This window comes from Vombatus ursinus, unplaced genomic scaffold (assembly GCF_900497805.2).
Source record: "Vombatus ursinus unplaced genomic scaffold, bare-nosed wombat genome assembly UNPS02006779.1, whole genome shotgun sequence".
Lineage (NCBI taxonomy): Eukaryota > Metazoa > Chordata > Mammalia > Diprotodontia > Vombatidae > Vombatus > Vombatus ursinus.
Window position 1 is genome coordinate 833,438 of NW_020946557.1, and position 23,630 is coordinate 857,067.

The following is a 23,630-nucleotide window of genomic DNA, read 5'->3' on the forward strand; positions in this document are numbered from 1 at the left end:
CCAACTCCTCCCCCACCCATTGCAAAGGCAAGCAATATGATATCCATTATACTTGTGAAGTCATGCAAAACATATTTCTATATTAGCCATGTTTCAAAAAAAAAGCAAGAAAAATGAAGAAAGCGAAAAAACAATATGCTTCAATTGGCACTCATAGTTCATCAATTCTCTCTCTAGAGGTGGAGAACATTTTTCATCATGACTCCTTTGGAACTGTCTTGGAAATACTGAATGGAGTAGTTAAGTAAGTCTTTTGCACTTAATTATTGTACTATATTGCTGTTACTATATACAATGTTTATCTGGTTCTGCTGACTTCACTTTGCATCACTTCACATATATCTTCTTAGGTTTTTCTGAAACCATTCTGTTAGTCATTTCTTAGAGTTCAATAGTATTCTATCACAATCATATATCACAAGTTGTTTAGCCATTCCCCAATTGATGGATATCCTCTCAATTCTCAACTCTTTGCTACCACTAAAAAGAGCTACTATAAATATTTTTGTACATGTACGTTCTTTCCCTTTTCCTCTGATCTTTTTGGGATACAGACCTAGCAGTGGTATTGCTGGGTCAAAGGGTACACAGTTTTATATCCCTTTGGACATAGTTCCAAATTGTTCTCCCAAATGGTTGGATCAAGTCACAACTCCAACAACAGTGAGGGCTTTGGTGTCTCTATTCTTCCACAACCCCTCCAGGATTTGTCATTTTCTTTTTCTATAATGTTAACAAATCTGATAGGGGTGAGGTGTACTTCACAGTTGTTTTAATTTGTATTTCAATGAGAGACATTTTGAGGGAAAAAATATAAATGGGACTTAGTGACTGATAGGATATAAGGAAACTGAAAAAGAGGAAAGAACCAAAAGAGGATTCTGAACTTTTTAAGCATAAATGACTAGGAGAATATTGGTGTCATTGTCAGAGAGAAGTCAGTTAGATGAGGAAACTGTCTTTGGAAGGAAAGAGGGGAAAGAGAAAGAGAGAGAGAGAGACAGAGATGGAGACAGAGAGATTGACTGATTTTGGTATCAATGGCATAGAGTTACATCTCATGTGTCAAATCAAGGTACATTTAACACAGGAATATTTAAACTGGGCATCTGTGAACTCATTTAAAAATATCTTGATAACTATATTTCAATATAACTTATTTCCTTCCTCCTATGTACTTTATTTTATGTATTTAAAAACATCATTCTGAGAAAGAGTCCATAGGTTTCACTAGACTGCCAGAGGGATCTATGACACACAAAAAGTTAAGAACTCCTGGTCTAACATGAAATGCATATGGTACCTCAGAAGAGTTAGGCAGCAAGTCTGATGCTCATAGAGAAAATCCTTAATTTCATATTTGTTCCATTGTTTCAGTTGTATCTGACTCTTTGTGACCCCATTTGGGGTTTTCTTGGCAAAGATACTACAATAGTTTGTCGTTTCCTTCTCCAGCTCATTTGACAGATGAAGAAACTGAGGCAAACAGGGTTAAATGACTTGCCCAGTATCACACAACTACTAAGTGTCTGAGGCCAAATTTGAACTCAAGATGATGAGTCTTTCTGACTCCAGGCCTAGTACTCTATCTATTGTGCCACCTAACTGCCCTAATTTCACATAAAGGAAAGAAAAGCCCAATTCTCCAAGGACAACCATAGGCTAACTCTTAACTAGATCCAGCTATCTAACAAATAAACTGTAATTACTATAAACAACCTATATGAAAAATAGGATGTTAATAGATAGGTGCTCAATACCAACTTCATTTTTGTATTATTAAAAAACTACATAAATAATATATAATATTATAGAAATTATCAAGTTTACAAAATGCTTTTCAAATATTAACTCATTTGAGACCAACAATCCTGTTATGTAAGAACTACGGTTACTACTATGCTTATATGACTGAAGAGGAAACAGAGGCTCAGCAAGGTTGAGTGATTGGCCCATGGTCACCCAACTCATATCAGATAGGATTTGAACAAAGATCTTCATGACCCAAGTGTAGCCCACTTTTCAACTCCCCACTATGTCCCCACCCCAGAAATAAATACCTTGAATTTCACAAACCACATTGCTGGATTTTGGAATTCTCAGTATATTTTATACTATCAGGTCCTTCAATGGCTCAGTGGAGAGAAGATCAGTTTTGAATTCAGGAAAATTGGGTTTCAACTCCTGTCTCTGATGCATACTAGGTGGTCACTTAACTGCTCAGTGCCTTTGATTACTCTCCAAGACCATAGATTACGGATGAGTTGCTGTACTATCTAAACTGAAAGAGCTTCCATACAAGAAATTCCCCATACTGATACAATCATAAGCTCATTAAAAAAAAATGGCCACACCAATTCGGGAAAAATATTTCAGGCTAACCAACACAGTGACCACATCTAAGAGTATATGCAACAATCTGCAGTCATGTATCCCCACCTCTCTAACGAAAGGATGGAGAAGCATTTCCTGATCTCTTCTCCAAGACCAAGACTGGTCATAATTACACAGTGTCCAGCTTCATATGTTCTTTTCATTTATATTACATATATATTCAATGTGCATATTGCTTTCCAGGTTCTGCTTTCTAGTCTTCCTATATTTCTCTGAATTCCTCATATCTATCTATTATGAAACAATCAATTCATATACATTATATTCATATCACAATTTGTTCAAACAAGTCAGTCCCTGCCCTCAAGGAGCTTGCATTCTAATTTTTGTTGTTTAGTTGCTTCAGTCCCTCTGATTCTTTGAGACACCAGTTGGGGTTTCCATGGCAAAGACACTGGAGTGGTTTGCCATTTCCTTCTCCAGCTCATTTTACAGATGAGGAAACTGAGGCAAACAGGGTTAAGTGACTTGCTCAAGGTCACACAGCTAGTATGTGTCTGAGGTAGGATTTCAACTCAGGTCTTCCTGACTCTAGCTTGGCCTATTGTTCTCTCTATTGTGCCACCTAGCTGCCCTTACATTCTAACGGGGGAAGATAATATAAAGAGGAGCTGGAAAGCAGGAAGGGTTTGGTGTGAAGATGGGTGGGAAATAGAATGGGGGAGGGGGGACAGAAGCACAGTACAAGGTTGTGTGGGGGGAGGTGGAGATAAGGATCACATCTGGAGCGTAGGCAGTATGGTGAGATGACTAGGAATATACATTCCTCTGTTTTTGTTTTTATTGATTTGCCTGATCTTTCCATCTTTCCATATCTGTCATTTTAAATAATGTAATCATTACTTAGACATTCTACAATTTGCCAAGTTCACTCATTTTCAAAAAACCAACAATGACTAGTTTCATAGATACAGCTCTTTTGTCTTTTAAGTTACATTCTTTGGATATATATCTAATAATAAAAGGATCTCTGGTTCAAAAGTCATGATCAGTTTCATGACTCCTTTTGTGCACTGCCTGATTGTTCTCCAAAAACAATGGCCCAATTTGCCATCTGCCAGAAGTGTTATAGTGTTTATTTCCTATAGCATCACAAATACAATTTTGCCACTTTTTTGCGCAAACTTAATAGGTGTGAGTTGCTATCTCAAAGGCCATTTTAATGGTTGCTTTAATTTGAATTCTGTTTATCATAGCAGCTGAATAATTTTTATAATTTTTGCTTCTTTCTTAAATTGTTCAAATCCACGGGCCCATTAAATTCATTGGTGATTAAATATTGCTCTTATCAACTGCTATCAGAATATTTACCATATTTTTCTCTCAGTTGCTATTTTTATTTTCATTTTGGTTATGCTATTTTTTGCTGTACAGCTTTAAACATTTTATAAAACCTAATCCTTTTCCTTTGTCCTCAATAATCACCTCCCTTTCTTCAATAGATAAAACTGTATCTACCTTCCATAACTGAGAAAAATATACTATTTTTTTCTTTCTTTTGGGGGGAGTGGGGCTCTTCTCATTTTCATTTTATCCACTGGAGTATCTGGTGAGTTCTACACTTTCAAAGGTGGTCTCTGCTTCCACAAGAACTCTTTTACCCAGGGCTTTTGTCTTTAATCCCAGCCACACCCTTTGGCCTAAAACATACAGGTATATTCACAAGTGGTATAGTCAGAACACACCTTCAGCCAAGCTTTTATTACCTAGGTGTGTATGTCTCCCTCTAGTGGAGATGCAGAGAGGACTGGTTAGACCTGTGTCAAGTACTTTAATACTGATTAGAAGCAGTCTTTGATTCAAAAAGCCCCCCTTGAGTATGTAGAGAACCACACGTGGCCACAAGGCTGCAGGTTCTCCGCACCTAGTTAGAGCTTGAAAAAACCTTAGAGATCACTGAGCACAATTTCCTCATTATATAGGCGAGGAAACTGAAGCCCTGAGATGTGCAGGGACCTGCCAATAGTTACATAGTTAGGAAATGACAGAGAAAGGAATCCTCACATTCCCAGTTCAGTGTCTCCCATTTCTACCATTCTCCTCAATATGAGGAAGAACTTGCTAACAATTAGAACTGTCCAAAAATAAAATGGTCAGCTTACTAAGATACTGAGTTCCCTATCACTAAAAGTGTTCAAGCAAAGGCATGCAACATAATGCATGCAAATAGAAAGGAATTGTGTGGGTTGGACAAGATTGCCTCTGAGTTGGCTTCAAACTGGTATGGAAAATTATGGTACTTGTGCTCAACTCTCCTACGGCTATGCAGCACAGAGGACAGTGTGCAAAGCTCAGAGTTAGGAAGACCCAAGTTTGAATCCTGACTCTGGCACTTACAACCCTGTGACCGTGAGCAAGTCATTTAATGTCTCTTTTTCTGCTTCCTGGTCTGCAAAATGGGGATGATTAGCCTCTACCTCAGAGAGTTGTTGTAAGGATTAAAAGAAATCATACCTGTAAAGCAGTTTGTAAACCTTAAAGCACTGTGTGAATACTAGCTATTTATTGTTATTGTTATTATTATAGCCTCAGTAAGTATGGAGATCTTTCTCATAAAAAAAATTTAAAGCATAGAGAAAATAGGGATATTTGGAGAATAGGGGTTGATAACCTATCAATTACTTTGTGGGGCAGGAGGAAGAGGATAAAAGTACCATTCGTGAACTAGTCCTTTCCTTTGGAAATTTCTCTGTTTTGAGACAGCTTGAAAAAGCAATCCCTGAGTGTTTAATTTTAAAGTTTACAGTTACCCTAGGAATAGATTTTTCCTATGTATTTGGAGCTGTTCTTCAGATTTGATCTTAAATACCCAAAGTACTTTCTCATAAAGCACATTAGGTGGTAGGGTTGTGGTGTTTTTCCTACTGTTTCCAATTAGAATACAGTAATATAGAAATAGAGGCAGCATGAAGAAGACTAGATAGAAGTCTCGCTGGCTATGGAGTCAGGAGTATCTGGGTTTAAGTCCTATGTCTGACACATCGCCTGTGTGATTCTGGACAATTCACTAAACCTCTCAGGGTCCCAGGCAACTCTCCTTTAAGGTACAGAGAAGGTGTTGATCTGTCATGGTGGGGGAAGTTCCTCACTGGGAATGGGGGGGAATGGTAGTAGAGCTGATCCATTTATTTGTTGTCTTCTGGTTTAAACTATGAATGTGCTTGGGATAATCTGGTTTAGCTGCGTCTCATTAAGGTTGTTTTCCCAATTACTCTTTGCTGTTTTGTGAGTAGATATGGCTCATCTTCTACTGTCACCCCACTCCATAAAAATCTCCCAAATGAGCTTGTACTCTAAGCAGGTGCTATACTTTATGTCTTTCCCCTTGGCAAGGAGATCAAATGTTTTGGTGGCTAAGGTGGTTTCTGGGCTCTCTGTTGTGGCTAGTGTCTTGTCACTGGTCAAACTTCTATTAAAAATGGTGGTCATCTGAGTGAATGTTCTTAACTTTTGTCCCATTCCTCCTTTTCCAGAGTTGACACTTGGCCTAGATAGACCAGTTTATAGCTTCTACAATGGCCCTCAAACTGAATAATAGAGTTTTAATTTTGTCTTCTAAGTTGATATTGGGTTTTTTTTGTTTGTTTTTTTACCTCTCTTGTATCCAGTCAATGAGTTTTCTGTAAACAGACTTTACCAACATTCTGGTGAGTGATTCTCTGTATTCTCTATAAATACTCTATAAATACTTTCTCTGTATTTCAAGAAATTGGTTCCTGGATAGCACATCAAGTCTGTCACCCAGACTGTACCTGAGCCTTTCCAGCCTGGTAGAATCCATCTTCAAGAATCCAGAATTACCTCTATGCCAAAACAAGGTATCACAATAGTATCTTTATAGAAAATCAACTATGAAGAAGCCTATATTATTATGCAGCTTCTAGCTAGAAAGTTCATAAACTCATAGGATTCTAAGCCAGAAATTATGTCTCTTGAAATATAACTATATACGGTAAAAAATTTGATAGAAAATAAGTCTATAAGATGGGTATTCTGCCAACACTAGCAATTTAAATTGTCTTTTGGATAGTGAATTTTGGTATGTTCAGGATTACATGAGAAAGGAGGTTTCATTATGCAATCTAGAATCCTTGATCTGTGTGTGACCCTATAGATAAGTCTCAATTCACCCCTGCATGCTTCCTTTACCTTATTTGTAAAAAAAATCCCAATCTACTTCAGCAGAGCTGTAGTGAAGAATAAATGAAAATCATTTTGCTTTTTGTATCTGTTTCTCTACAATGCCAGATGGATGCTACATATTAATAATAGCCAGGATTTGCCTCCTTCCCTTGGGAACTATGTGCTTATTCCGAAAGAACAGCTGAAAAGGCGGTTCAGTCACGAAGGGGAATATTCTATATTCTGCCCACTCAGAATATCTAGGCTAACACAGAAATGGATGCCAGCTCATTTTTACAAATGGAACCTACAGTTCTCAGAAGAAATCACTGAAAGAGTCAGTCATTTTCCAAGGACAAAACTAGATGGGGTCTCTCAGACTGTCACCATGGGAAAAGCATTCTCTCTGTGATCAGTGAATAAATAGAACATTATTGAAATCTAGAGAAATCCATTTAGGTTTTCCCTCCCTGTGAGAAAGGCAATTAAAAATGTTCTGTCCAGAATTAAACAAGAAGCAAAAATTCCTATGTTTTATGCATTTTAAATGTTCCAAAAATTGACCAAAAGGCAATAAAATGATACTGATTACTTTAAATATAGCAGCCTGGCCCCTTCCAACTTACAAATAAATGTGAAAATTCTCCCTATTCCTCTCCCAAGTTGAATTCATTTTCCAAACATCCAAACCCTCATAAAGATTAATGTACTCTTTAAGATAAAAGAAAAGTGAAAGATAGTAAGGCTGGGAAAGGGGGGAAAAATTAAATACTCAGTTCTAAAAACAGAGAATTTTTAGCAGAGATACATCCTGTTAGCTATTTGAGGCACATGGTCTAGTGATAGAATAAATATTTACTGCAGAAAAATGATCTAAAATATTTTAATAGTCACCAACAGATACAAAGTTCAGTTGTAACTAACAATGTATGTTTAAGTGAAGGGGTAGGATGCATTCCAGTTACCAGAAACTTACTCCAGCATTTTCAGAAAGATTGGAGGCTCTTTCACCATTCTGAGGGTAGCATTCAAATGAACACACAGTTTTGCAAGTAAGCCCACAAGCCTCTCAACACAGTAGCAATTGATTGTGCAGCCACACCAAGCCAACACCAAAATATTTTGGACAGAAATACAGGGAGATAAGAGGAAGCCCCTTTGCTACATGCAGTGCACCTCTCTTATTCTCCCCTCCCAGCTCTAAGCTCTCAGTCCTTCACTATCTAGTCTCCAATAGACTCACATTTATACAGGAGAGCATACGAGGTATATAAAGCACTTTAGTATAAGAGTTATTATTTCTACTTCACAGATGGAAAAACTGAGAGGTCATGAGACCTACCCAGGAGGAATCACACAATTTGTAAATATAAGAACCTGGCTTTGAACCCAGTTCTTTCCAGACTCCAGGTTCAGGGTATTCTTTCCAGTAACTGCTGTCACTGTTATCATCATGAGCTAGGAGGGGAAAAAAAGCAGAAACAACAATCATATAGTAGGAAAATCAACAAGAATAGTAGTCCCAGATGAAGTCTCTGACCTTAAAATTTGTCTCAGTGATGATTACAGCCTATAATTTCCAACCTGTTTGGGTTAACCCTGGCCAGGTGGCAACCTTTAAGAGTAACTAGGCGGGTTGTAATATGAGTGTGCTATGAAATGCTGAGTAATTTTCCAATTTTTTAAAACAGTCATAAAAAAATTGTACGTAAAGTGCTTGCTGATGCTCCATAGGCATGAGTCATTCTTTGTGAAGTGGGAGGTTCTCAGATCAAATGCATTCTGTATTATGGGTTTCACATGTCCTTTGATTTTAACACCTCAATTAGTGTTAATAGGAGTTACCCGCACACCAATGGAAAGATAAATCCCCTTTACTTAGTGGAGCTCCAATAAATGATTTGTAATAAGCAATGTAAAATGCTTTCCAATTTTCTTTCAAGTAATGAAACACTTCCCCAGGATAGCCACAAATTAAACATCAGATTTCATGGGATGGATGGGAGGCAGTGGACGGTGAAATAAGGATGGGCTGGGGGGGGGGCAGAGACAGACACAGAAAGACACAGACAGACAAAGACAGAGACAGAGAGACAGATGGAAAGACAGAGACAGACAAAGAGATAGAGAGAGGGAGGCGGAGAGAGAACAGGGGGAGGGGGGAAATAAATGTAAACAAATCAGATGATATAGTCCCTTATGGCCTATTTCAGAGTTTGACAAATTTGCTCTGGATGTATAAACCAGTCCTCCAATTTAGAAGTCAAATGAATATTTTTAGTTTTCAAGGTAAGATGAGTGAAAGGGAGAGACAAAGGCAGACTATGAAAGCTTCTGGTAGCCATCAGCCTCTCACACATTTACCTTCCTCTCCTGGAGTGGGGACAAGAAGTGAAATTGGAGAAGGAGCAGATATAGGTGTTGGTATAGGTGTGGTGACAGAAGAAAGCCTGAAGTCCAACTAGGCAAATCTCCAGTATCTCTCAGACTAAGTGATGCTGTCCAGTGTACGAGGTGGAAGGTGTGGAAAGAACTAAGAGCTCAACCACAGTTTTAAGAGGGAGCCCAAAATACTAAGGGGCACAAGGAACTTGTTAGATGCCATGGAGCCTGGGGTTTGTTGAGCTGTGATCTACACTGTAGCTCAAGTGTGAAGAAGAATGAATGTATACAGTGATGAGAAAAATGGAACTTGTCAAGATAAGAATGAATATGATGAAAGAAAAATTTTTTAACAAAATGATTAGGTTTACTATACTATAAAACTGGAATCATTATTACAGTGCCACTATCTGTCATATTATTTTTTGTATTTTTTCCAGGGGATTTTAATACCATTCAGTGGCTTCCAAAAATATATACTAAACTGAAATAGGAAATTAAGTTCTGAGGATGATGCAGCAGAATAACCACTGAATGGATTATTTTGCAGTGATACAAAGTGCTGTTGCAGATTTTTTAATTAAGGCTAAAAATATATTTTCTGACCTTTCACCTTATCATTCTTAAGTACTGCATTTCTCTCCTGAATATTTCTCTTCAGGACACAAATAGAGGATTATTGTCATCCATTAGAAGTGCAGAGGTGGAGATAAAATCTGAATGTATTATGTGCATTTATCTTTTCTGAAAAACATTCAGCTGACTGGCAGTGAACATTCTAAAACTTCGAAGACCTGAAACCTCACATAACCAAATACGAAAAATATTTACTAAAAATTCAACACATCTCCAAAGGATTTAATTTACTGGTTTCAAAATTTACAAGTCATACTCCATAATGCGGTTTTTCTAAAAAATAAAACTCAAGGAGATTAAGCTTTTGAAGCTTAAAATTTCACTAGGACTTTGGGGCCACCCTGTAGAAAAGGAGCAACAAGGTCAAGAAACTTCTGTAATAGAGAATCTGAGACAAAATGAAAACTGTTTTTCTTACTTTCTCACACCACAGTAGTCATGTGCAGGATACAGGACTGTGTTTTAAATTGCTTTTAAAATTGGGAGCAATGACTCTACATATCATCTCCTAGTGACATTAGAGAAAACAATATGGAGGCAATGTAATTCTGTGAAAATAGCAGTGACTTTGTAGTCATAAGACCTGAGTTCAAATCCCAGCTTTAACTCTTACTACTTGTTTTGTTACCTTGGAAAAATCATTTCACTTTACTTACTGGAACTCAGTTTCTTCATCTATCAAATGGGAGGAAACTTCTAGCTCCAGATTTATGATCCCATGATTTTATGAATCAGTCTCTTACATGTTTACCCTCCTTTCCTGTAGTAGGGACAAGAAGTGAAATTGGAGATGGAAAAGGTACAGGCTTTGGTATAAACGCAGGCCCCAGTCAGGGGGCACAGAAAGAACTGAACACCAGTCCATTTCTAGAATTTGCTGCTTTCGCAACATTACATAAATTTTAAAACATAGTGGGGTGCTCTAGGCCAGTGATCTCCAAAGTGGAGGCATTGGCGTGCCCACAAGGGGTATATGTGTAATGAATCAGATGTTGAGAGGTTGGGTGGAATCCCACCCTCCCTGCAATAGTTAATCATGGGGCTTGTCTTCAACACAGCTCCCAAGTCCTCACCTTTTGAGCCATGCACTGGCCCTTTAGGCAAACTCTTTTCCAATTTCTACTAGGGCACTCAGAGCAAAAGTTGCACAAGTTCTATGGGAAAATCTTTCACTTCCTGCCCCACCATACCTCTTCATAGCTGTAGCAACCCTTTAGAGTATGGTTGGGGTTCCAGGGAAAATTACCAGGAAGATCTCGACTTGGCCCCTTTTTTCATTTTTCATGTGACAGTGAGTCTCACAGAATGAGCTAGTATGGTGATAGGTTTCAATCTGCATCACAGAGCTCAGTATACTCTCTTTCCCCTAGAATCTACTCTTCTGCTGGGCCATCTCCAATTGTCCTGATCAATATCTGGCCACTGATGGCTCTAGAAAGTGAGGCTGGTGACTTTGAATAGCCCTTCCTCATTTAAATCCAATTCACTTGCAGGTCATGGCATCATCTTCCTGATGTCATGGTCCTCTTTGAGAATGAAGGACAAACCACAATGCCTCTTCTATAGTTCCTTATTTCTACTGGGCATATCACATCCTCCCAATCTCCCAGCTAAAGAATCACCTAGAATTTCTCACTCTTCCTCATTTCCCATATCCATTAAGGTGCCAAATCTTGTTATTTCTACCTTCTCAACATCATTTGCATCTGACTCCTTTCCTCCGGTCACACAGTCACTGCCATAGCATGGGCTCTCATCACCCTCATTTCTTATCGGACCCACTATTATAATGTTTCCCTAATCAGTTTCCCTGACTCAAGTCTCTCCCTTCTCCAATTCATTCTTCACAAGGCTGCCAAAGTGCTTTTCTTAAAGTGCAGGTCTGATCATGTTCCCCACCCCCCTTCTCAATAAACCACAATGGCTCCTTTTGGCTTTAGGATCAAATATTATTTTAAATGTATCTCATCCTCCTAAAACTGCTATTTTTGCTTCAGTTTTATAATGCACATAATTATTAGTATAATAGGAATGTATACAATTTAAATAGCAGTAAATATACACATATTGGGGGAGCTATGCTGAAAATTTTTTTTACTGATAGTGGTATACAATCAAAGAACTTTGGAGACAACTTCTCTAGGTATTTCAATAGTAACTGCTCTGTAAGTGATGCTGTATGGTTACTGAGAACAAAGTAGGTTGTTAAAAGGCTTTGACTCTCATCTGCAGACATCTTCTATACTTTTGTTGGAGACTGCAGTAAAGTAAGGATGAATGAAGATCCTATGAAGCAGACCCTACAGAGGGTCTCTAAAGATACTCCAAGGGCAGAGGTGAAAAACTGCTTAATTTGGGGGGAATCTGGAGTTGGGAAAACACTGGAATATTAAGATTGACCCACATTTCTCAACCTCACCAATTTTCAATTTTCCATGAGTGCATCCCCTCAACATCACTCAGCCACCAGGGTCTTTGACTATCTACGGTAAGGCTGGACTGAGAAAGCACAGAGCCAGGTTTATAAGAAATAGGAATGGATGAAAGACTGATGATAATCCAAAACCAAATAGAAAGCTATTTGGATTAGCCATTGCTTTTTTTTTTTTAAATAACCCACCTGTATCCTCTCCTCACTAATTTCTTAACCAATATTTCAAGGATCTGTAATTTCATTCAGATAGTCTTCCCTACAAACTGTAGTTTATCTATTAATCAAAAAAGCCTTTACTATTGATTATGTACCGAGTATTAGGGATACAACTACAAAAGTGTGACAGTCCTTGCTCTCTGAGTGCTTATATTTCACAAGGGAGACAATAACATAAGTAGTTACAGGATAAATAAATACAGGATATATACATGTAATCTTTACATAGTCATGAAGAGGTAGCATTAACAACTGGGGGAATCAAGAGATATAGAGACCATATGCTAAGGTATAGAGGCCTTAGTGGATGGTCTCCATGACTTACTGAAGCTAAAGAAATTCACTCCACTGTGGCCAAACTAGTCACGAGCTTCTCAATGTATAGTTAAGCTGGTCCTCTTATGACAGACATAACAAAGAGTTTGTTTATGCAAAGATTTCCCCACCTGCCACTGCTGGCTAAAAGCTTGAGAACCCAGTTACCTCCATGGCATCATGAAGATCCAGTGGAGGACTTTAGCAAAGGCCTCCCATTAACAAATACCTAAAATGTGTCCTAAGTCCTACTGTATGGATCTCAGAGATGCCAGTTTTGACGCTCTACTTTATGCTTCTCCCACAATAATTTGGCATAGATGCCATTCAATGCCAGTGGAACAACAATCTATCAACCAATACATTTTTTAAAACATTAAAGTGCTTACAATATGTAAGAAACTATGTTAGTTGCTATTGGAGGATGAAAGTTCTATAAAGTCTCTGACTGCCAAGAGCCTACAAGTCACTTGCTAGTGCCTCCTTTTGTGGTTATATCCAATTTATCCTGTACATATTTTGTTTGTACATTTATATTTCAATGTTGTTTTCTCTATTAGACCAAGAGCTCCTTGGGGATTGAGACTATTTTTGCCTTCGTATACCCCCAGTATTTAACAAAGTACCTGACATTTTGGTGTTGTCGTTCAGTTGTTTTTCAGTCACGTCCAACTTTTCATGACCCCATTTAGGGTTTCCTTGGCAAGGATACTGGAATGGTTTGCTATTTCCTTCTCCAGCTCATTTTACAGATGAGGAACTGAGGTAAACAGGGTTTAGCTACTTGCCCAGGGTCACAAAGCTAGAAAATGTCTGAGGTCATATTTGAACTATAGGCCCCGGCACTCTAGTCACTATGCCACTTAGCTGCCCTTACCTTACACATAGTAGGTGCTTAATAAATGCTTGTTGACTTGATTTGAAGAGACAGAGGCAAGTAGTGTTAGCTAATAATATGAACATAGCACATCTGATGAATGTTTAACCCGGATAAAACGCTAACTACTTAAGGAACTATAGCTTCAGCCAGTAAGTGAGTGGGTAAAAGAACAAATGAAGACTAGAATCCCACATCAGTTCCTCCTGATACTACAAGAGTGAGAAGAAAAAAACTGAGCAGGCAACTTTTATTTTGTTTTTGCTTTCCTGACGTGCATGGGTTCTATCAATTTCCAACACTATTCAAAACTCCTCAAGCAACCTGGACATAACAAAATATCCCTCTCCCCTCCATCAGCACGATCAACACAGTGACGTCTTTGATTCCCTCCTTACTTAACTCAGAATGCTGCTTTTACGCAGGTTTTTGGTGGATTTTCAGTTCTTTCCAAATCAAATACCCTTTCAGATGGTATCATTTATTTGGTTTCTCAAAAAGAATCATATCAGTCAACAAATTAAGAAAAGTAGAACTAAGGTTTTTTGTTTTGTTTTTAATTTTTAAGTGTTTTGCCTAAAGTCTGAGAATGAGGTTTCCAATAATTTTTAAAGACATTTAATGGTAGTATGAGTAAATCTCTAAGAGGGTTTATTATTCTGAAGGTATACTGCTTTAGAACAATAGTTTAAACAATTTGTCAAATACATTCGTGTATTTTGTGCTTTAGGGAACATTTTCAGTTGACAGAAAAGAATCAGAAGATTTTAGACAAAGGACCTTGGAGATCACCTTATTCAACCCACTTAGAAGAAGGAACTGGAGGCCAGAGGTTAAGCATTTTGCCTATAAGTCCTCATGTGGCTAGCAAGTGGCAAAGCCAAGAATAAAGACCAAGCCAGGGGCTCACAGATTTAGAACAGAAGAAACTATAAAAGTCCATTTGGTTGAACCTGCCCATTTTACAGATAAGGAAACTGAGGGCCACAGGTTAAGTGACTTGCCCAAGGTCACATGGTTAGTGAGTGGAAGAGCTGGGTCTAAAATCCAAGTTTTCTGATCCCAAACCCAACACTCTTTTCCCTACATTACCTCTCCAATCTATCATCAATGAAAGTCAGCAACAAAATCATTCTACAATATCCATTCATTCAACAAAGAATTGAGTATCTAATCAATAGGCACTACATAGACAACTGAACATCACACAAACCATCATGACTAGTAACAGTTCTGTGTCCAACACTGTGCTAGGCACGTGGTAAAGGGAAGAAATAACAAATTCTAGAACGCCAATGGTCCCAACTAAGGTGGGGAAGGTACAGAGAATAGCACAGAAAATTTGAACGGGGGATACTACCTATAATTTTGCCGGGTGTTATGTTTGAGGAAAGAAAAAAAAAAGAAAAAGAAAGACTTGCCAAGTGTAATTTAATCCTCGTTGCAAAGAACACAGATATAGAAATCTGGAGACAATCTGAGAAGCCTCTTAACTGGTCATGCGGCTTCTAGTCTCTAATCCATCCTCCACACAGATGCCAAAATAATATTTTCTAAAGCACAGGTCTAACTATGTCAACTCCTCTACTCTAAAATCTTTAATAACTCCCTACTGTCATTAGAATAAAATAAAAAAAAATCCTTACCCTGGCATTAAAGTCCTGCACAGTCTGCCTACAGCCCATATTCCTAAACTTACTTCACTTTACTCACCTTTCATGCACTTTACGTTCCAGCTTACCTGACTGACTTGATACTCTTCAATCTCTGCATTTCATCTCTCAAAAGCACTTCAGTGCTTTTGCCCAAACTGTCTCCCCATACCTAGAATGTGCTTCTTCCTCACATCCACCTTTAAGATGCCTTAAGTTTCCCATCGAGGCTCAACCCAGATCCTAACTCTCACGAGAAAGCTTACCCAATACTCCTACTTCTTAGAGCTGTCTCCCTCCTTAGATTATCTTATGTCTACTTAACTGGTGTACATGCTGTGTCATCCCAATACATACATACAGCCTTTAAATAATGATCATTTTAAGGTATGCTCCTTGAGGGCAGGGTCTGTTTCTTTTTGGGTGTGTCTACCCAGAACCAGCACAGTGTGTTGTCCACAGCAGGCATATTATGAATTTTGAATTAAGCTGAACCTTAGGATGCCTATTTCTCGCAGAAAGGACGTCATTTTACTACAATGTTTAAAAATATGGAGTTCTCCATTAAACACTACAAAATATCTATCATGCTGTGAATGGAACAGACCACATGAAAAGCAAGCAAGAAAAATGTTCTCTTTCTGATAAATGACCCTTTCCCCTCCAACATAGTTTCCCACACACTCAGATTGTTGTAAGGGATGTTGACGGCTGCAGTCCGTATTCAACCAGGGATAACTCTCAAGCAGTGATGTCTCCTTCTCAGATCTACGGCTTAGGAAACAAGCTCCGAATAAAAGTGCCATGAACCTGAAAAGGAAATTTCGTCCTTGTACATTTCAAAAACAAGAGATATCTCAGGACATATCTGGAAATGCCAAAAAGGGTTTTGTGGACAGATACTGGAGAAACAGGGAAAAATCAACCATTTGTTCTTTAATACCACTCCTCTAAGGCTGATTAATTTCTCAGGGGAGCTAGGCAAATACAGAGCTACAAAAAATGCAAACCTGATACTATCTGATACTACTCCTGTCATCAAGAGCCATTCTTTGTCTCCACGTTGGACACTGTAGAGACCACTCATTGGCTGGCCATACTATTTGGTAAGGGAGGTATACAAAATCCCTTTCCCATTGCTTTTTAGCTCTGCTTTTGTCCTAAATCAAAGAGTGCCAAATTTCTCTACTATGGTGCAGATGACATAAAGAACCAGCAGCAGTTCTTGGGCCACACTTCCAAGAGCTCCTTTTCATACTATCCAGCTGCAAGATTTTAGAAAACATCTGGTTCACCCAAGATGCTGCCCCCTTCATGGCAAAAGGATAGCTTAAATTTTTTAATCCCCAAACAAAATCTTGGAATTAGAGTCCCTGTGTCTGATGGAACATAAATGACATTCAACACCTTACTAATGTTGCGGATACATAGGTAGTATTTATAATAATAGAGAAAATGAGGCTCTCACTTGTTCTAGTTTTAACTACATTTTCATCAACGGTTACTAACCTCTTTGGATATGAGAAAGGACCACTCAGCAAGCTGACTGCCAGATCTTTAGTGAAGTGGGCTTCTCCTTCTCATTTAGATTTGAATCCTGGTTCTCCTACTTCCTATCTGTGAGAGCTTGGGAAATCATTTAAACCTCTCTGGTCCATCGAATTCTAATATGAAAAATGAGGGGGTTGGAATGAATGACCTCCAAGGTACCTTTCTTTTGTCTTTTCTAACATTCTGTAAAATCCACTGTTGAATTAACAGTGTTAGCTAGATTAATTAATTAAAAAATAACTACAGCCTGAGTCCTAGTTCTAGACTTTTAGAGATACCTTCAGTCTCTGAGACTCCTGGTTTTCGGGGGCTGTTTAGGTGTTAGCTAAATCTATGCTCCAGTGCCCTTCCTAAGGGTCATATGATTATTTAAATTATTTAAATATACTCTATAGATTTTAAAACTCATGCTGGTGCCCAGGATCACACAAAGTATGATCTGGTATCATACACAGGATTTTTTGGTACCAGTTGTCAAATTTTACATTGGGAAGAATCAAAAAATTCAATTTAAGCTTATTGCAGCACTTTCTACCTTCCTCACTTCTTGACCTTCTCCAGTTCACAAGAAGAAACAGCACTGCACCAACTTGAGTTTCTGGCTACTGAATGTGGGTCAACAATGACTCCAGGGGCCATTAAGCAGGTCATTCTGATTTCAAGTGCTACATCTAGATGGAGTTGAAAGCTTTGCCCCTGGGGGGAAGAGGGTAAATGGAGGGGAGGGTGAAGGCTGAGACTTGTTTCAGTTGGCATTAAACAAACACTACTGTTAGGGAGATATCTATTTCTCCTTACTCCCAGGTCTTAGAAAGATCTGGGACCTAGAAAGATCTGTGGACCCTGAATCCTGCCTGTGTCCAGGGGAAAGAGAATGACTGATGTGATGGTATTCTATGTAAGATCATCCTTTATTGGAATATCCAGCACAAAATGACTGAAAGGAACACAAAGAACAATAAAAAGTAAAGTGTTTGTGATGAAGACACATATCACTGCAAAACACATGATGAAACTGTCTGTGAAAGCAAAGCACTCAGGCCCTATCCTATTACTGGTTGGATTTTATGAAACAGATGTACTAATATCACCTGAATTAAAGTGAATGAAAAGAAGTTTGGTTGAAGAATTTTTCTAGAATCCACTGAAATATATGGAGAAATCCTGAGATGCCCCCAAATGAGAACTAGGCATCATTGTCCTAGAAGGCTGTCATATGGTACTCATCCATCATACATCTCACTAAGTCTGTTCCTAAGGGAAGGGTAAATACTTAGCTGGAGTAAAGACTGCACTCTAGACATGATGAAACTTACTCAAATAATTTATTAATTTCATTCAGGACACTGTTTTCCAACTTTACGTTCCTCTTCAGATGGGAGAACACTGATGGTTTATCAGGCACGTGCCAGGATAGTCTAAGTATTTTCACAGGCATAACACAAAACTCCATTTGTAGGTTCTCCTTCATGAGAGAATTTACATTAACAGAGAGTTTATTTATAGAGTTTTTTCCCCAGAGAAAGATCATCAAATTTTAGATAATTACATTCCACACCTTGAGGAATGTGCAGAGTGGACTTGAGGTAATGGTATCTAGTGGACAGAGTATTGGGTTAGAGTCAGGAAGATTAGGTTCAAGTTCTACTAAGATACTAGCTATGTGACTCTAGGTAAGTCATTTAATCTCTATGGGCCTCATTTTCCTCAGCTGTAAAATGAAAGGGTTGAATGTGATGAACTTGAAGGTTCCTTCTACCTCTAAATCTATGAAACAGAGAATGCTCTGGATATGGATCTATGTTTTAGTAATCCAAAAGAATTTTTCCTTAACCAGATTGGGGTTAAAGACTTTTGATGACAAGTGTGTGACACTGATATCGCCCCCCCCAAAAAAAACCAAAAATGCTTCACACGACCAACCATTTCATTCTAGCTCATTATGCACTAGGGCTGATCAACAATGCCAACTCATCACTCCATCTGGAGACAGTTAATGATGATGTGGTAAGCAAAGAAATCAAATTCCTTTCAGAGTGTTAATTTTTACTAAGATACTGTGTTTTGGGGACAGAGATTCTTTAATTTTTTGGCTTAGCACAGAGGCTGGCAAGTAGTGGCCATTTAATACAAGGATTCTTAATTTTGGATCTGTGAGAGTTTTGTTTTTTTAAGTACTTTGACAACTGTATTTCAACATAATTAGCTTCCTTTGTAAAATTACATACTTTATTTTATGCTTTTAAAAAGATTATTCTGAGTAGGGGTCCACAGGCTTCACCAGACTGGTCAAGGGGTCCATGATACACAAAAAGGTTAAAAACTCCTGCGTTAATGTTTGTTGAAGTCTTCCACTAGAGCCCTCCTCTAATGCCTCCTTGTGGCAGGGAGGTTTCTTTTGCCAGGTCCTAAATGCTGTGCAGCAGAGACTAGACTCTAGTAGGTTCAATAAAACTAGAAAGGTACCAAGGATGGACACTAATATAGACTCTATGTCTGTTGCCTGAGGTCTACTTTAGCAAATTTCAGAGTCTTATCACCAGAAAGCTGCACTCTGGGTAATCAACTGTGAAGATGCCAAACAAGTCAAACCATGTACTGGATTCCTCCAATAAGGCTCACATCAAATCCAAGCTTCAGTATGAGGCCTTTGTTGATTCCTCCAAGTCCTCAGTCAGTGCCTTCCTCCACTAAGGCTATCTTACACTAATTTAGTAGATACCTACATATTTGCATGTTTTTTCTCTCATTAGAATACAAGTTCTTTGAGGGCAGGGATTAATTTGACTGTCTTTGTATCCACAGGACCTAGCCCAGTGCCTGGCATACAGTAGGTGTTTAATAAATGCATGTGACTTATCAATCTGCTAAGAGTTAAAAGGGTATTATGTGGATTGGTGGAAACATGACCCATGGCGATGAAACTATGGATTCTTGAAGTATCAATGATGTACAAATTATTTGCTATTTGAGGCTTCATTTTAATCCTCTTGGATAGTTTTCTTGAGGGTGAAATCTAAAAGAGGCAAAGCTATAGAATCTAGGCCTCTTTCACCAGATAACCATTGGGAGACATCTCAGGTTCAGCCCAACTCAGGGGTGGGGAACCTTGTAGCCTTGAGGCCACATGTGGCTCTCTAGGTCCTCAAGCGTGGCCTTTGACTGAATCCAAATTTCATACATGTGGCCCTCTAGGTCCTTAAGTGCAGCCCTTTGACTGAATCCAAACTTCACTTGAGGATCTAGAGGACCACATGTGGCCTCGAGGCCACAGGTTCCCCATCCCTGGCCTAACTGAAAGCCAGCCCATTCTCATGTCTGGTGTATTATGAAGTTATTCACCATCAGGGTTCTCCTTCTTACTACTAAGTTATCTACTTATTTCCTGTGGTAAAACATGTGACCCTAATCAGAGTTTCAGTTCCAATGATATATTTGAACACAAATGGAAAAAGAGTAAATATTAAAGAATGTTTATAAGTGACTATTTGACTTTGGTGCTGTTCACATAGTAAGAAAAAAAGGATGCAATGGCCTTGGAGTCAGAAATACCCTTGGTTCAAGTCTTATCTCTGACACGTATTAGCTGTGTGACCCTGAGCAGGTCTCTCTGGCATCTCTCTGTGCCCCAGGTGAGGCTCTAAGACTATAAATGACAATCTGCACAGGTGGAGGGAGTGAACATACTCCCTCTATATGTTCCTGTCCCCTTCTCTCCTCTTACCTCATCCCCATCTGCCTGGACTACTGCAATAGTTATGTGGTTGGTCTCCCTGTCTCACGTCTCTACTTACTCTTAATCCATCCTCCACTCAGCTGTCAAATTAATCTTCCTAAAGAACAGGTCTGATCAAGTCATCCCAACCCCACCCCATTAAATAAACCCCAAAGGCTCCCTATCAACTCCACTTGAGACTATAGAGCCCTACACTAGTAAAATTTCAAGGATAGAAATAACAAAACAAATGAAGAATTGGTAGTTCTTTTCAATGTTTAACCAAACTGACCTTTTTTTAAAGCTTCCTAGTTTATGTTTTTTTTCCCTAATCCCTACACTAAAGTTCTACTTCAATGCTTCATTGTGGCATACTTCAGAGGTAGGTGATCCTGGATTCTCAAATTCTCAATAGAGAACAAATTCTGATAGGTCTTATCAAGGAACAAGTCAGCAAATATTTATTAAATGCTTACTATGTGGCAGGCACTGGAATAAGTTCTGGGATACAAAGAAAGGCACAGATTCCTTGTTCTCAAGCAGTTCATATTCTAGTGAGGAAGATAACACATAAATAACTATGTACATGAGAACAGAGAGACAGAGACAGAGAGAAACAGAGAGGAAACAGAGGGACAGAAAGAAACAGAGACAGAGACAGAGAAAGGCAGAGAGGAAACAAGAGACAGGGAGAGAAAGAGAGATAAGAGACAGAGAAAGGTATAGAGAGGGGCATAGACAGAGAGAGGGAGGTAGAGAGAGACAGACAAAAAATGCTTGCTAATTGATTTCACTGACTACAAGTAGGCTTCCCTTTTAACAATGATGATGATGATGGTTAGCACTTACATAGTGCTTAAAGGTTTGCAAAGCACTTATTATTATATCATTTTGTCTTCACCACAACCCTAGGAGATACAATTATCCTCATTTTACAGATGAGGAAACTGAGGCAAGGAGACATTAAATGACTTGCTGTGGGTCATATAGATAGCATCCGACACCATGTTTGAACTCATGACTTTCTGACTCTTATGACTTCCTGACTTCAGCCAGTGCGGCTGGGTAAACTCTAGGAAGATTCTTAACCTGTATCTTAAGGGTACCTTACTTAGGGAAAGTGGCATTAAACATGACGTTTGATGTCATCCTACTGGTGTAATGGATAGAGTGCGGACTTGGATTCAGGAAGACCCAAGCACCAATCTTACCTCAGATGCTTGCTAGATGTGTGGCCAAATTACTTAAACATCTCTGGACCTCAGTTTACTCATCTATAAAACAGAGCTGATAAGGTCTCTTCCAGCTCTAAAGCTATAATTTCATATCTATTCGTTAATTTTCTTCACGTTACACACATTTATTGAGAAACCTTTCCCCTGAGGTCCTGATCTGCTAGGTGGCACCATAATGCACAGAGTGCTGGGCCAAGAATGAGGAAGACCTTAGTTCAAATCTAGCCTCAGACACCCACTAGCTATGTGACCCTTGGCAAGTCGCCTAATCTCTGTTTGCTTAAGTTTCCTCATCTGTAAAATGGGGTATAATAACAGCATTTAACTCACAAAACCAAATGAGATCATATTTGCAAAAAGCATTTAGCACAATGCCTGGCACATAGAAGGCACTTACAAAATGCTTGTTCCCTTCCCCTCCCTAGGACAGCCACTTCAAAAAGGATCTTAGTCATGCATGACCTCACTCAGGCCTGTATTCAACCTCTGGATACCTCTTCCTTGTCTTATGCTTTGCTTGGGCATTGGTTCACTCTTCTCCTACTTCGAGCTCCTGTACACATGCTATCTCTCCCTAACTAGAATGTAAGCTCCATGTAGGTACGGACTATCTTGTTTGTATTAGTATTCCTAACACTTCAGATAAAGCAAATGATTCTATCTATTTATCTATCTATTTCTATCACCTATCCTGTCTATCCACCCATCTAGCCTAACATATTAGTAAACACTAATAAATGATTCTATCTATCTATCTATCTGTCTATCCATCTATCCACCCATCTATTTATCCCTGCCTGCTTTATCCCTGTGGATAAAACAGCCCTTTGAGTGGTTCAAATAGTCTAGCACATTTGGGAGTTGGATGTCTTCATGCTAATCCTAGCAATCCCATTAAATAAATGGCAACAACTGATTTTATTTCACTGCAAATAAATTACTACAATACCAATCTCCCATGGATAATTGTGGCTACACACAAAAAAGTTAACTCCAAAAGAGTAACAAAAATAAGGTAAAATAGCTTCTTTAATCAAAATCTTACCTGGCTTCCACAACACAAAATGGAGACCTTCCGAGATAAATAAACACTCTGATTTGAAGATTTACATTCAGAGTAAAAGGGAAGGATAATGAACAACAGCAAAGCTAATCAACCAAATGCTACTCTCTTCTGTCACAATAGGTCCAAAAAGGGATCTTTGCTATCATTGTGAAATCTGGAATGCTTCTCTGATTCCTAGAAGACCTTTACTGTTAGTATTCAGGGGTCACGCAGACTAAATTAAATTATGATGGCAATTTGTCATGGGATATGAATGCCTGTTGTTGTCAATCTTGTGAAAAACTACGTATTTCATGGTAATGGTCAGGGAAAACATTCTTAAGTTATCTTCTACATGAACAGTAAATCTCTCCGATAATCCAATTCAATCTCAAAGCCTTTCAAGTCACCCCAGTGTTCCTCTCAAGTTTGGAGCTCAAAAAATAGGCCACAAATTTAAAAAAAATATATATATGTATATATATACCTCCTTTCTAATTTGTCAGTCATAGAAAACAACTGCTGTCAGACTTACTACCAGGTAGTTTATATCTAAATAAAAAGTTTCATTCACTTCAGATCAGTCATGTGCTGTGCGCCATATTTGAAATGCAGATTTCAGCAAAAGCCCAACTCTGGTCAGATAGCCCCCCTGCTAACCACAATCAGTTGCTGACTTGTTTTAAAATATTTCCACAATGTATTAGTTGTTCTCCTTCTGCTATATAATTGTGTGGGACATCAGCAAGTGATGGCTCCTCAATGAATAAAAGTTTGTTTATCAAAGAATAATTGGAGTTGCTTGGCACTGGGAACAGATTCAGATTAGCACCAGCTGATGGATCTTGCAAACAGCACTGCCCTCAGTCTTCTGCAACTAACCAATCAATCAATCAGCAAGTATTTTTGTATTTGCTGCATGAAAAAGTTATCATTAATTTTTAATACTCAGGACTCAACTTCAGCAACATGGCCTACATTAATGCTATGAGATGTGGTTTGAAAGGAGGATGGGAACAATCATTTAAAAAGTACCTACTATGTGCCAGGTGCTAT